Source organism: Castor canadensis, chromosome 12, assembly GCF_047511655.1.
Source record: "Castor canadensis chromosome 12, mCasCan1.hap1v2, whole genome shotgun sequence".
Lineage (NCBI taxonomy): Eukaryota > Metazoa > Chordata > Mammalia > Rodentia > Castoridae > Castor > Castor canadensis.
The window spans coordinates 21,114,792-21,127,566 of record NC_133397.1 but is presented as its reverse complement, the minus strand read 5'-3'; the positions used below and the strand labels follow the sequence as shown (position 1 = coordinate 21,127,566).

General features: G+C 49.9%; 1 protein-coding gene across 1 annotated transcript in view; it reads left to right on the top strand.

Moving 5' to 3' along the window:
• Adcy3 (adenylate cyclase 3) overlaps positions 1 to 12,775 on the top strand; it is a 75,092-nt gene that overhangs the window by 35,033 nt on the left and 27,284 nt on the right. The window lies entirely within an intron of this gene.

The following is a 12,775-nucleotide window of genomic DNA, read 5'->3' as shown; positions in this document are numbered from 1 at the left end:
TCTCCAGAAGTGACACCTACCAACTTCCTGTTACCCATAAGTTTATCTTCCATTCTTGAGACTGTGTGATCCTCTGCTCTGGGAACCATGTCTGTTTGTGCTCAGGATCTTACTGAAACTGTTTCATGGACCTGGCCACAGAGGCAGATAGGGCTTTAGTTTGCAGGCCGGTCTGGACCCTCAGCCTGCAGGGCCCCACCGTTGTGCCTCACCCTTGTTCTCTACACAGTGGTATTTGAAGGTACACATAAAATCATTTTGCTAGTGGGTCTCAGCTTCCTTTGTCCTGGAAATGTTTTTTTGTCTATTTACCAATAAGATCTAGAAGCTTCTGAGCTAAGCCTGGGAGACAGGTTGTAGGAGGGGAATTTCCTTAGTCTGTTTTGGCAAAAGTCAAAACAGGACTAAAGGTGAAAAGGAGATCATAATGGTCTCCTTCTCCTGAGTCCTGGACCCCAGGGCTCCTGAGGACCTGCCTCAGCAGACTTGTTTAAAAACCCTTATGTGTACCGCGTGACCTCCCTCTGTCATCACCTGGCTGGGCCACGGAGTTCTTTCACTGCTTAGAGTCTCACTTTGCGCATTTGCAGAGTGGCAATAATGACATTTGTCTGGCAGTTTCCTGACAGTCCAATAAGAAGCACAGGCCGAAGTGCTTTGCCCCCTGTAGAGCCTGGGAATGGCCGCAGGCCAGCTGAGACATAGGGGCCATCGAGGCTCGGGGCCACATGCTCTCTCCAGGCAGGGTCAGTGCAAGGAGCCTGGGGACTGGCAGCAAGGGCCATCCCTAGGTGCCCCAGAACTCTGGAACCATTCTGCTGTGCCTTGTGGGTGCTTCTTTGACATCCTGCCCACCTGCACCAGCAGGGCAGACCCTGACTCCATGAGCGAGAGGCCCAGGTTAGGCGGAAGGGAAGGTGGGGGCATTAATGTGCATCCTCCGGCCTCTCTCGGCACACAGCAGGTGCCTGTGAGTGTCCGTGGGATGGAATGAATTTGCTGGCCTGGCTCTGTCCTGAGTGTGACCTCGGGCTAGTTCCTTGGCCTCAATTAGGCCTCAGATTCTCTATGTGTGAGGCCGTCTTTGAGAGCTCGTTCAAGGGTAAGGCCTCTGACCCTCATGGGTGAGCTGCCACCCACCGGAGTTTCACTCTGTTCCTTTTCCCTTAGGACTTTTGTGACTATGATCAGGAGAGGGATCTGCCTGCCATTTTGCTTTCTTCCCATGCCCTCGACAGGATGTAGCATCGTAGTCATGCCAGGCTTATTTGAGAAGTAATTTGAGAAGTCTGCCGTCTTCCTACCCCCTGGAAGAGGTGGAGGGTGACTGGGGTTATGCCTTAGATGTCTAGAACTCACCAGGGAGTCCTGTGGGGACCAGCCATATGCTACAACAAGATGAACCTTGAAGACTATGTGAAACAAGGCAGACACAAGCAGACAATTACCGAATAGTCCACCTGTATGAATTACTAGGACGGGCAACTCATGGAGACAGGAAGTAGAGCAGTTGTTTCCAGGGGCTGGGGCTGGGGAGCTAGTGCTTGCTGGGCAGAGTTTCTGTTTGGGACGATGAAAAAGTTCTACAGATGGACAGTCGTGATGGCTTTTTCAGGCAAATATTCCATTGTGTGTGTGTACCACAGTTTGTTTATGCATTAGGACATTTGAGTTGTTTATCCTGTGGCTACAGGTTTCTGAGTCTCTGCTTTCCCTTCTTTGAGGTGCAGACCCAGAAGTGGAATTGTTGGGTCATGTGATGATTCTGTGTTTCACTATCGCCCCCAAAGCCCCCTCAGTGCTGGGGATCGAACTCAGGGCTTCACAAATGCTAGGCAAGCGTTCTACCACTGAGCCAGGCACACTTTCAGCAATGTTTAAGTTATTGAGGAAACATTTTTAATGTTGATAAATACTGCCAAATTGTCTCATACACAGGTTCAAAGAATTTACAATCCTTCCAGCGATGAATGAGAGCGCTTTTAGACACTTAAATTTCCCTTGTTTATCTAGAAAATACGTCTTTGTTTTTGGACCCCTGTATGCCCTGGAAAGGTCCTTACTCGTTAGGACAGAAGACCCAGATCCTCACTTGCTTCTTTGTGACTGACACCAGAGGCTCCCCTGCCTCAACTGGTGAACTTGGACCTAAGATTTGCATCCAACACTTCTGCCAGGGTTTTCTCAGGACAGTGAGCCCTGGCTTTCCCACCTTCTGCCTGTATGGTGTTGCCACTTTGCTTCCCCGTCTTCAGTTTAGTCTTCTGAAAAATTGGAATTAAAAAAAATGTCATTGTCATGGGGTTGTTTGGGAAGCATGTGAAGTAAGAAGGCAGAGGTGAGTCTAAAACCGTGAAGCCTTTTGGTACTGTGAGCTGCTGTTATGTGGCCCCTGCCCCTGGGGACACACTGGCTGAAGGAGGGAGGGGTGATAGATGGTAGGTGACTGGCCACGCGCCTTTCTCCTTGGTTCCAGTCAGGATAGAGGTTGTTCCCTCCCCAGGCTTCAGGGCTGACGTGAGTGGCGGTGTGAGTGGCGTGGGCTCTGGGCTGACTTCACTTCCCAGGAGCATCAGCCAGTGCATCTTGGGAGCTAAGTGCAGGCCAGCAGTGGAGCTTGCACGATCTTGGTTCATTTTCTCCTGTCAAAGTCCCTGGCGAGGATGAAACTGAGATAACGGGGAGCGCTTTGCTGAAGGGCTGCAGCAGCCCTAGTAGCAGAGGACACAGAAGCTGGTTTCCATTTGAAGTCAGTGTCCCACAAGGCAGCACGTGTCCTGGTGTCAACACCTTAGAAGATTCTCTGCATGTACCAGTTCTCTTCTTTGCAGAAGGGACTCCTTTCAGAATTCAGGGTTCAGGTCTGTGTTTGACTTCAGTGTGTCACAAGCATTTATCTTGTTTTCTAAAGTGCCTAAGGAATGTGCAGTGGGAAGGAAGTGCCTGCCACCCTGACTGTGTGGCTTCCACAGGTCAATCTCCTCTCTGGACTTTGTCCACTTCCATAATGACTGGAAGGATGACTGGCTTCCGGGACCCTGCCCGAGCTTCTCTCGGGTTCCAGTCCCTTTGTTGCTGCCCCTGGGAGGTGTTCTCTCCTCTATGAAGACAACCAGCTTCCTGCTTGGGGCCGGTGGACAGATGAAAGGGGCAGAATGGACCACACACAGGTGTCCCCTTCTGCCTCTTTATCAGGATGGACATGTCTCATGTGATGAGTGGGAGGAGACAGAGCTTCTGTATAGTGAGAACTGTCTGGCACCCAGGGGCTTTGTCACACTGACCCCCTCCCTGCCGAGTCTCCTTGCGAGGTGATGCTGGGCCTGGCCCACTCTGAGGTCTTGTGAATGGGATACTGGCTGAGAGTGACTCTGGCATGTAAAGGGGCAGAGGTCTGACTGCATGTGCAGCCTAGTGGCATTTACCTGTGGAGCAGAGATGCCTGAGTGAACCAGGGGCCTCTCTCCAGCCTTCCCCCGCCAGCTCTGTGGGCATGGTAGGGTGGAGCTCAAGGCCCAGAGGAAAGAACTTCAGTTGTTTGCTGTGATTCCCATGTGACCTCACTCCAGGGCTTAGTTGGGGACCTTGAGGGTTGCTAAGTGCCCCAACTGCCATCTGGCAACAGCAGCCATCCAGAAACTTAGTACACACTTGTTGCCAGGTACATACCACAGAATTACGAGCATCTCAGAGTCATTTCCCAGGCATTGGGATGTGGCTGAAGGAGGATGGAGGGATGTGTAAGGGTGACAGGGAAAGTGGCTAGGGCAGACTTGCACTTTCTTGAGGAACACCTGTTAGGTGTTCCTCTGCACCTCCTTGAGGAGAGGACTGTTCTCAGTCCCCATCCTTCAGGGGAAGGGAGCTATTGCCAGGGCCCCTATAGGAAGAGTCCAAGGCTGACTCCATAGGGTTCTGGGAGAGCCATCCACATCTTCATCCACACACCATGGGGAGCATGACTTAGGGGGACACAAGTCAGGTTTCTGTCTAGCTCTTAGGCTGCAAAACAGAGCACCTTCCTCAGCTGCCCAGCTGTTTCAGCCTGGTGCCAGGAATGCCCATGGCTACTACTGTGTACTATGACCTCTCTCTAGCTGGTGACCTTCTGCCCTTCAGCAGGTCTGAGGGAAGATCCACTCACAAGTCAGTCTTCTCTCCTGGGAACCCCAAGCTTGGAACCCTGGAATGCTGCTGTTTTATAAGTTGCTGCTTGTTTTCTGAATGTCCCTCGTCTCTGACCTTTGCCCAGGCTGGCTTCACTGTTCCCCTCAAGACCTCTGACTCTGAGGACACGGCCTACAATTACCTTGGCTTTGAGTCCCATTCTCGAGGGAGGGTGGTAGGGGAGAGGGGAGTCAGACTAGGGATAGGCTTGGGCTTCCAGTGCCAACCCAGGGTGACCATTGTTGTCCCGGAAATGGCGAGGTGGGGGTGGGGAACCTGCCTCTTTGGGTAGCTGCTCAGAATGGGGAGAAGAGAAGAGGTGGCTGAGGGGAGAGAGGTGTGTGTGCCCCCTCTCCAGGGAGGCTCATCTCCCACTTGCTACATCAGCCCAGTCCCAGTCCTGTCAGCATCAGAGGTCCAGGGTCATACCTGTCATCTGCCTGACAGGAGCCACAGAGACCCCCTTCTCCAGCACTAGCTCTGTGTTAGCTTCTTCCCAGAACCATCCTCGAATAACTCATACTTTAGTATTGAGTGGCTCCTAGTATGAGAAAAACCAGAAGGTGCCTGCCCCATGATTTGAAGTAGGAATTAGTTCTTCTACTGCTTCTAATTCCTACCACCTGGAGTTCACAGAATGTTCTTCATTCCAATATTCCAGGATTTAGCAAAACAAATCCATGTTTTATACAGTGTGGCTGAGCCAGCAGAGAACAGGTTGTTTTAAAGCCACAGTGGGCTCTTGGTGGCCATGGGAGGCTTTGGTTGCATCAAGGTGGCCCTGAGTAGTGGTGGTAAGGTTGGCACTGCTGACGGCCCCGTGCATGGACTGTGCTGGCCCTGGTAGGCCTATAGTTCTTGCCATGTCTCTAGCAGCTTTTTCTTCCCCAGCACCTGTGGACTCTGGGGTCTGTGGCTGGTACTGGGGTACATTCTGTTTTTGCCTGGCTGTAAGAATAAAGTTGAGTTTGTGTGTAATACAGGTAGTTTGTTGAATACCTACTGTGGGTCAGGCCCTGAGCTACATTTTCCTGGGTTAACTCATGGAATCATGGGAAAACTCATTTAGTAGTTGACACTTCCTCCTGGTGAAGGCTCTGTTTGGAAGATCTGTTAACCAGAGCATTCATTAGGTCCCTGGCCCTGTGGCTGTCTGCTTTGACCTGCTCAGAGTTTAAAATTTTTCTACTACTTAGAAAATTTGTATATTATCTTTAGTCACCTGTGCTTTTGACTGACTTGGAAAGTGGTACTTTCTGGCAACACAAAAACATTCATATCCTAGCTAGGGCACCTACCACGTGACCTTGAACCATTACTTATGTCCTCTGAGCTCATTGTCTGAGGCATGGGAACAGGATAGGATGGCTCTACAAGAAGACAGTCATAGCACAAGGATTTCAGGCTTTCTTCTAGGCCCTGGGGACATGGTTGTTAGCTGAACAGAATCTAGTGGGAGGTGGCAGACCTGAAATAATCAAATATATTCTACCAAACAAGGCAAGAGTTTAGGGAGACCCGTGGGTGGGGAGGGTGCTATTTAATATCTTGTGGCTAGGAAAAGTTTTCAAAGTGAGATTGGGGCAGAGACACCTGAAGGCAGTGAAGGTGAGAGCCATGGGTGGGGGGAAGGCAGTAAGTGAAAGGGCCTGAGGAAGGTGTGTCCACAGGATACCCACAAGGCCAGTGTAGATGGAGTAGAGGTGAAGGAAGAGAAGCACAGAGGTCATGCAGGCCTTGCTAGGGCCTTGGGAGCTGGGAACCACTGAGGGTCTTGGTTTTAAATGGATCAGCGTGGCCGCTGGCAGAAAAGAGACGAGCAGGGAGTCTTGTGAGCCACTCAAGATGGAGGAGATGGCGGATGTGATGGGAACGATGATTCTGGATGTATTCTGAAGGCAGAACCAACAGGATTTACAGCTGGGTGGAACTGGAGACAGGAGAGTGAGGAGTGAAGGGGCTGCCGGGGGTGGACCGGCCATGTAAGTTTGAGATGCCTCGTGGACATTCCGTGTCTGGAGGGTCGGTGGGCACATACTCAGGCAGCTTCACTGTGTAGAGCTCATTCTATTCTCTAACCACATATCTGGCAGGTTTGAGGGCTCTGGACCTGCATTTGCAGACTTCTGCAGGCCATATCAGGGTGAGGATAGGTAGGACAGGGCCTTATAGCATGCTGGTGAGTTCAGTGGAAGTTGGTGATCAAAAATGAGCCTTTTGATCGCATCTACCTGGGACAATAAGATGAACAAGTTTGCTACCAGGTGCCATAGATGAGTTTTAGGCCTGTCTCTACCCTTTTCCCTGGCCCAGAGCCACTCGGGCCTTAGCAAAAGGCAGCCGAAGGGTACAAAGGGGAAGTGATATGTAAAACTGCAACACTTGCCTCACGGACCAGCCAGGGTCCTCTTCGTGTCCTGGCCTACTAAGTTGGAATGTGGTGTGATATATCCCAACTGGCAGAAGCAATAAGGGACAAAAGGACTAAGAAGATCTGACTGGGGCCACACCTGGATAAAGTGGTCATGTGATCTTGTTACATATGTACCAAGAAAGCAGTCAGAGTGGAAATAAGGAGCATAGCACCGTGAAGGTGGAAGGGCCAAGGGAAGGTGGCGAAGGAGGGGTCAGCAGGCCGGCCTGAGATGCTTCACGGTATTTGGAACCGGATTTACAGACACAATGGAAGTGGATTCTTAGGTGGCTTTTCAAGAAGAGGGAGAACAAGTGACTATGTGGTGGGCAGAAGGGAGTCTTGATCTGGGTGACAGGGCAGAGGTGGGGGTGAGTGGGTTAACTCTGCTGTGCTGTGTGCAGTGTACAGGTGTGGGTGATGGGGAGCATGCTGCAACGGACAAAGTCCTCACTGGAGGACTCTTCTTTGTTTCCAGTGTGGAAGGGACTGGTGTCAGGAGACCAGTTGGAAACTGGTTTGGGGACAGGCTAGAAGGGCAACCACAGGTGTAGTAAGGGAAAGAAGGCAGGAGCACATTTGAAGGGGCACTGGCAAAGAGAGTGAGCCAAGCCACCATTAGTCCAGGGTGGTGGATTTGTATCCATTTCACAAACTTAGCCCTTCAGGCCTAGGGACCAAGGCAGGGTGTGAGCTTCTGCCAGCCACAGATGTGACTTCAGCATCCTCTTCCACACAGGGCTCCAGGCAGCTGCTCTCTGCTCCTCAGAGTTGGAACACAGACTGTAAAATTTACCTTAATTAAAATTGAAAGTCAGTTCCTCAGGTTTACTAAGCTACTTCCCGTGTGCTCACTAGCTGTCTTTAGCTAGTGGTCGCCATATTGAACAGTATAGCCTCAGGTCACTGCCATGATTATGGAAAGTTTAGTGCTGTTGTAGAGGGCGATGGTTGGCCCTCCTCAGGTCATGTCCCCTAGTTGACAGCTCGTTAACTCGCCAAACCTCCAAGGAGCACTTGCTCTGTGCCAGATACTCTTGGTGAGGGCTCCAGGTACCATGCATGTGACCATCTTTGGGACCAATGGACTGTCTCCTGAGACTATAGTCACCTTGGTCTGCACAGTGTCCCCTGGCCTGTCTCTGGAGGCTGCTTAGGAGTCCAGGCCACACTGCATAGACATGCATATGCATCCGGGCATGTGGGCACACACTGGATACTGTCAGTGTCTCCCTGTCTCTTACAAGGTCTGAGAACCATGTAGATACCCAGCTTCTCACCAGCGGGCTCATTTATGCAAATCCCTCCTGGCCTCCCTGCTGTAATTAACTCCTGAATGCCTCATCAGAGATCATCTGTAACACTCACGGCCCGTGGGAGCAGTGCTGGCCTCCTTCCTCCATCTTAGTGCTGAGCTGGCACAAGGCTGGCACAAGTCACTGCTGAGAAGGGACTGGTTCCCTCTCAGAGCCTGGCCCCCACAGGGGCTCACAGTCCCCTTTGCCCCTGATCAGCACAAGCCTCTCTTTACAGATGAGGAGAACCTGGCCCAGGAGGTTAGGAGGTCGAACGTCCTGCCGAGGCCACTGTGGTCTCTTCTAGGAATCAGGACACCCCGTCTACCCTCCCCCAACTCTAGGGCTGCACACTATCTGGATAGGTCTGAGGTCTTATGGGAGTTTTTGCTCTACCCAGAAGGCCTGTGAGAGCCTTCTAGGTTCTTCTTTCTGGGTCCAGGCTTTGGTTCTTTTCCTAGAGAGGGTGAAGGCCTGGGCTTTTCTTGTCATAGTTCATTTTAGGGCATGATCAAGGCATTGCAGGGCTGGGGTAGACTGCAGAGAATTTGACCTACTGCCTTCTCTGTGTGCAGAGCCCCATGTCTACACCCCAGGCTCGGCTTTCAGAGTTTGGCCGGATCGCCCTCCTCTGGGCCTCCTGTAGCCTTCTCACTCGGCGTCCAGGAATGAGAGTCCACTACCCCTTGGGCCAGCACATTCCTTGAACTGTGTGACTCAAAAAAAAAATTCTCTCCCTCTGAAAGCAACAATCTGTTCCCTGACAGCCTCCCTTATTAGCCTTCTCTCCAGAGGCCTCCAAAGCTCTTACACAGCTTTCCTCAGACTTGAGGTCAGCTCCATGATCCTAATCCCACAGAGCGCTCGCTTCCCAGCTGGATCCCAGGCCCTTGGACCCCCGTCATGGTTATTCTGTGATAAAGGCCAAGGTGCTCTGTCTTCTTCCTAATGGAGTAGGATGTGTGGGGAGGGCTAGGCCTGAGAACCCAGCCTGGGGGAGCAGACCCAGGGTCAAAGGACTTGTGTAGGTAACCACTGTGTGCTGTGCTGTGAATTCATTTAATGTCGAATAGCGTCTTAAATGGTGGACCATTTCCCTCGAGTGTGGGTATGCCATGTCTCCTGGTTCTGTTCTCCCACAGGTGGTTTTGGGGACAAAAGCAGGTGCTCATCCCCTTGAATGTTATCCTATACATTTCACCAGATCACTCTGGAGTAAAATCCTATTAACCAACCATGCTTGTGACATTCTCATGTTTTGTAAATACATCCATGTCCTCCGAGAAGTTTTCCTTCTGGAAGATTTGATACTTTGAACAAAGAAAGAGGCTTATGAGGGCACCCATCATCTGGATGAGCAACAAAGTCTAGAGGGGTGAAGTGTTTGCCCAGGGTGACGGGGGCCTTCTCACTCTGGTCAGGCCCCAAGGCCTTGGGTCACGAGACCACTCCTTGTCTCTCTGACAAGTGTTTTTAATTTTTAAAGTGCATTTTCTCTTGAACAAAGCTGCTTTTGGTGGGCTGGGTTGTTTTTGGAGGCACTAGAGTTTGAACTCAGGACCTCATGCTTGCTAGGCAGGTGCTCTTACCGCTTGACTCACTCCACCAGCTGCAAAGCTGCCTATGGAATTAGGCAGAACTGTCTTCACGCCTGTCTCCTCTCGGTACACACAAGCACTTTTCACTCAGTATGGCAGGGCCACGAGATGATTGTAAAAATGCAGCAAAATGCTGAATGTCATTATTCAGTTAAATGTTATTACGTGTTATTATTTAATTGACATACTCATTGAATATTTAATAATAGGAATCAATATATAAAAATCAATATGGAATCACTAATGATATTCCGTGAATATCACTCACAGCATTAGAATTCAAAATGCTGGGAGGTTTAAAGAGATGAGATTCTAGTTTTCAGTTCAGTTTTGAAAATCACATTACAAAACAATTGTGAAAATAAGATTAAGGGGAAAGAAAGAAAGAACATTTAAGTTTTAGTTCCCGACAAACACTGGCCGCAGTCATCTGACTCAGCGCTGGTGAGCTGCAGCAGCTGGAGCTGCTTTGGCCATGTTGCTGTTGTCACCTTCAAGTGAATGTCACTGGCTTTGACTTTCACTTTTTCTGTTGCTTTCTTACTGACCCTGCTGCCCCCAAAGGCTTTGCCTCCAGGTGTTAATGGCCAGAGGCAGTGACCTCAGTGGCAGAATCTTCCAGAATGTTGCTTCATGGTGAACAAATATACACACACTCTGCTCCTTTTCTTGCAGTTTACTTTCCTTCAAATCTTTTTTCTCCAGTGGATTCCTAAATTTTAAAGGGGATGCAGTCACTTAAGGGGTTATTGACCTGCAGGCCCCTCGTCTTAACAGCCCAGGTGACAGGTGATGGTGGCCACATAGCCACAGTCTGGGTGGTAAGTCCTCAAGTCCCGCAGGACGGGCTCCTGATCTTGGCCCCTGCCTATTCACGGATCCAGTGACCCAGCATTGGTTCTGCACCTTGTGTGCCAGCCGCCTGTGCCTCAGGTCCCTTGTGTTTGGCCTGGTTGGTTACGTGAGGAGGCCACTGTCAGCTGCTGATGTCTGTATGAGGAGGGGTTCTCCTTCCCTAGCCTATGAGGAATTGGCAGAATGCAATGCTCAGGGAGAACAAGTGACCTGCCAGCTCCTCAGGCTGTAGAGCCTGGAGTGAGTGGCACCTGCCTTCTCCCCTCTGCTCTGCCTGGTGCCTAGAGGTGGTCTGCTGTGTGCAATGGCTGTGTGCTGAGATCCCCACAGAGTAGTCAGTGAATCCTCTTCTGTAGGGCAGACCCCGCTCCAAGTAGCCAGCCAGACCTAGCAAGGACTGGGCCCACAGAATATTCTGGTGGGTTCAGCTCCAGGGGAGTCCTGACCTGATATGTGTTTCTAGAGCAGCATTGTCAGGTCTGTACTAGATGAGGGGTGAGAGCCCAGGATTCTAGTCATGGATCTTCCACTAACCTTGGAACCTGGGACAAACAACCACTCTGTGCCTGGTTGGGTCACCTGAATGGGGAAGCAATATTGCATATATGTGAAAATACAGGATAGAAGTGAAGTTTTAGCAAAGATGGACACTTTTCACTGTTGGCCATTAGTGTCGCTCTGCCTGGGACATGGGAGCTGCAGAAGGAAGCCATCCCAGGGTGACCATCTGTCACTTAGCTCCCTAAGAGGGCCACAGCCTCCACTCCCGTTTTGGCTGTGGGTCTCCTTGCTTCCTACCTGGCCATAGGTCTCCCTTCTCTGGTTCTGTCCAAGCAGACTTGGAAGCGTGGAGCCAGCCCAGGGCTCTGTAGAACTTCCCTTTCTGAGAAAACTCAGTTACAGAGAAGCTGGGGTCATGGTTAGGATCACAGCTGGAGGCAGCAGGAAGTTTTGTTTATTTCCACTTTAAAAAGTATTTTAAAAAGAACAACAACTTTGAAAACGTTATAAGTTTTCTCTTAATTCTGTCCCTCTGAATTAAAGTATCCTTTTTCTTCTGTGTGTTATTCCTCTGCCTTATATATATGCACTCATGTACCCCAGCATCACCTCCAGAGCGTACCATTTTGTGCCCTGTCTCTTATCATTTTTCTTGTTACAGTAGTTTTCATCATGATGAGTTTTTTTTTATGGTGGAAAAATGTATATTTAGAGTAAGCACTGGCTTCTGGTAGATGGTCACAAAGTATCACTATCAGAAGCCAATGGACCTCTTGCCTTCTCTCCAGGCCCTACAAGAGTGTTGACCTTGACCACATCAGTGTCACAGAGTTCCTTAACGGCCTGTTTGATATGATGCTTGTTGGCATCCACAGTGAACATGATATGTCACCCACAGATGGCAACATGACTTCATTACAGCAGACTCGGTCAGGGGGAATTTGATGATGACATAGCAGTCAAGCTTGTTTCTCCTGGGGCATTCTTCTGGGGATATTTGGGCTGCTCTAGAGCCACAGTGTCTTGGGACAAAGACAAGTCAATAAACAGGTTGTGTGTGTGTGTGTGTGTTTGACTGTGGCAGTTGACACCTTTTAGCATTGCTTTGTTGGCTTTCAAAGCCTTGGCTTTGACTTTGGGAGGGGGAGGAACTTCCTTCTCTGCTTTCAGCACCATCGTGGTGAAAATGGCCATCGCGATCATTCTTAAGGCTGCATAATCTTCCATCCAGAGGATGTATTGCCATTGGTTTAGCATTTACTGGACACTGGGCTAGTTTTTCTCACAAGCGTCATCACGCTGCTATGCAGATTGTCTTATGCTTATATATTTTTACTTTTGGGGGGATTATTTTCCTTGGATAAATTCCCAAAAGAGCCATTAGTGGGTGAAAGGTTTGGAACATTCTGATAATTCCCAAAACATATACTATATAACTGCTATTTTTGGAGAAGAAGGTTCTGCTTCTATTCTGGGGAGACCACTTCCTGTCCATCAGCTCTGAGCCCCCAAGCAAACCTAGGATTCTTGAGGTGACCCCTCTCCCCTCCACCCCTGCATTCCCCCACCTGTTGGACTTGCCAGACAAGTGGATCAGAATCCCAGCCTCCTTCTTTCTCCAGGAACATAAAGTGATGATTGGTCTTTGTTGTTGTTTTTTGGTTTTTGAGACAGGGTCTTGTTATGTAGCCTATGCCTTGAACTTCCAGTTCTCCTGCCTCCACCTTTCAAATGCTTGGATTACAGGTGTATGCCATCATACCCAGTGAGGTTTGGGTCCTTTAACATGAGCCCTAAGAATGTTATCAGGGATTCTTTATGTGTACATTGAGTACTTTTCTAGAAGATCCCTAGCTAACATCACACACTCTTAAGAGAAGCCAGACCCAGGAAAATGTTCCAAATAAGGTCTGCACCAGTAAAGAGACACCAAAGAATGGGTATAA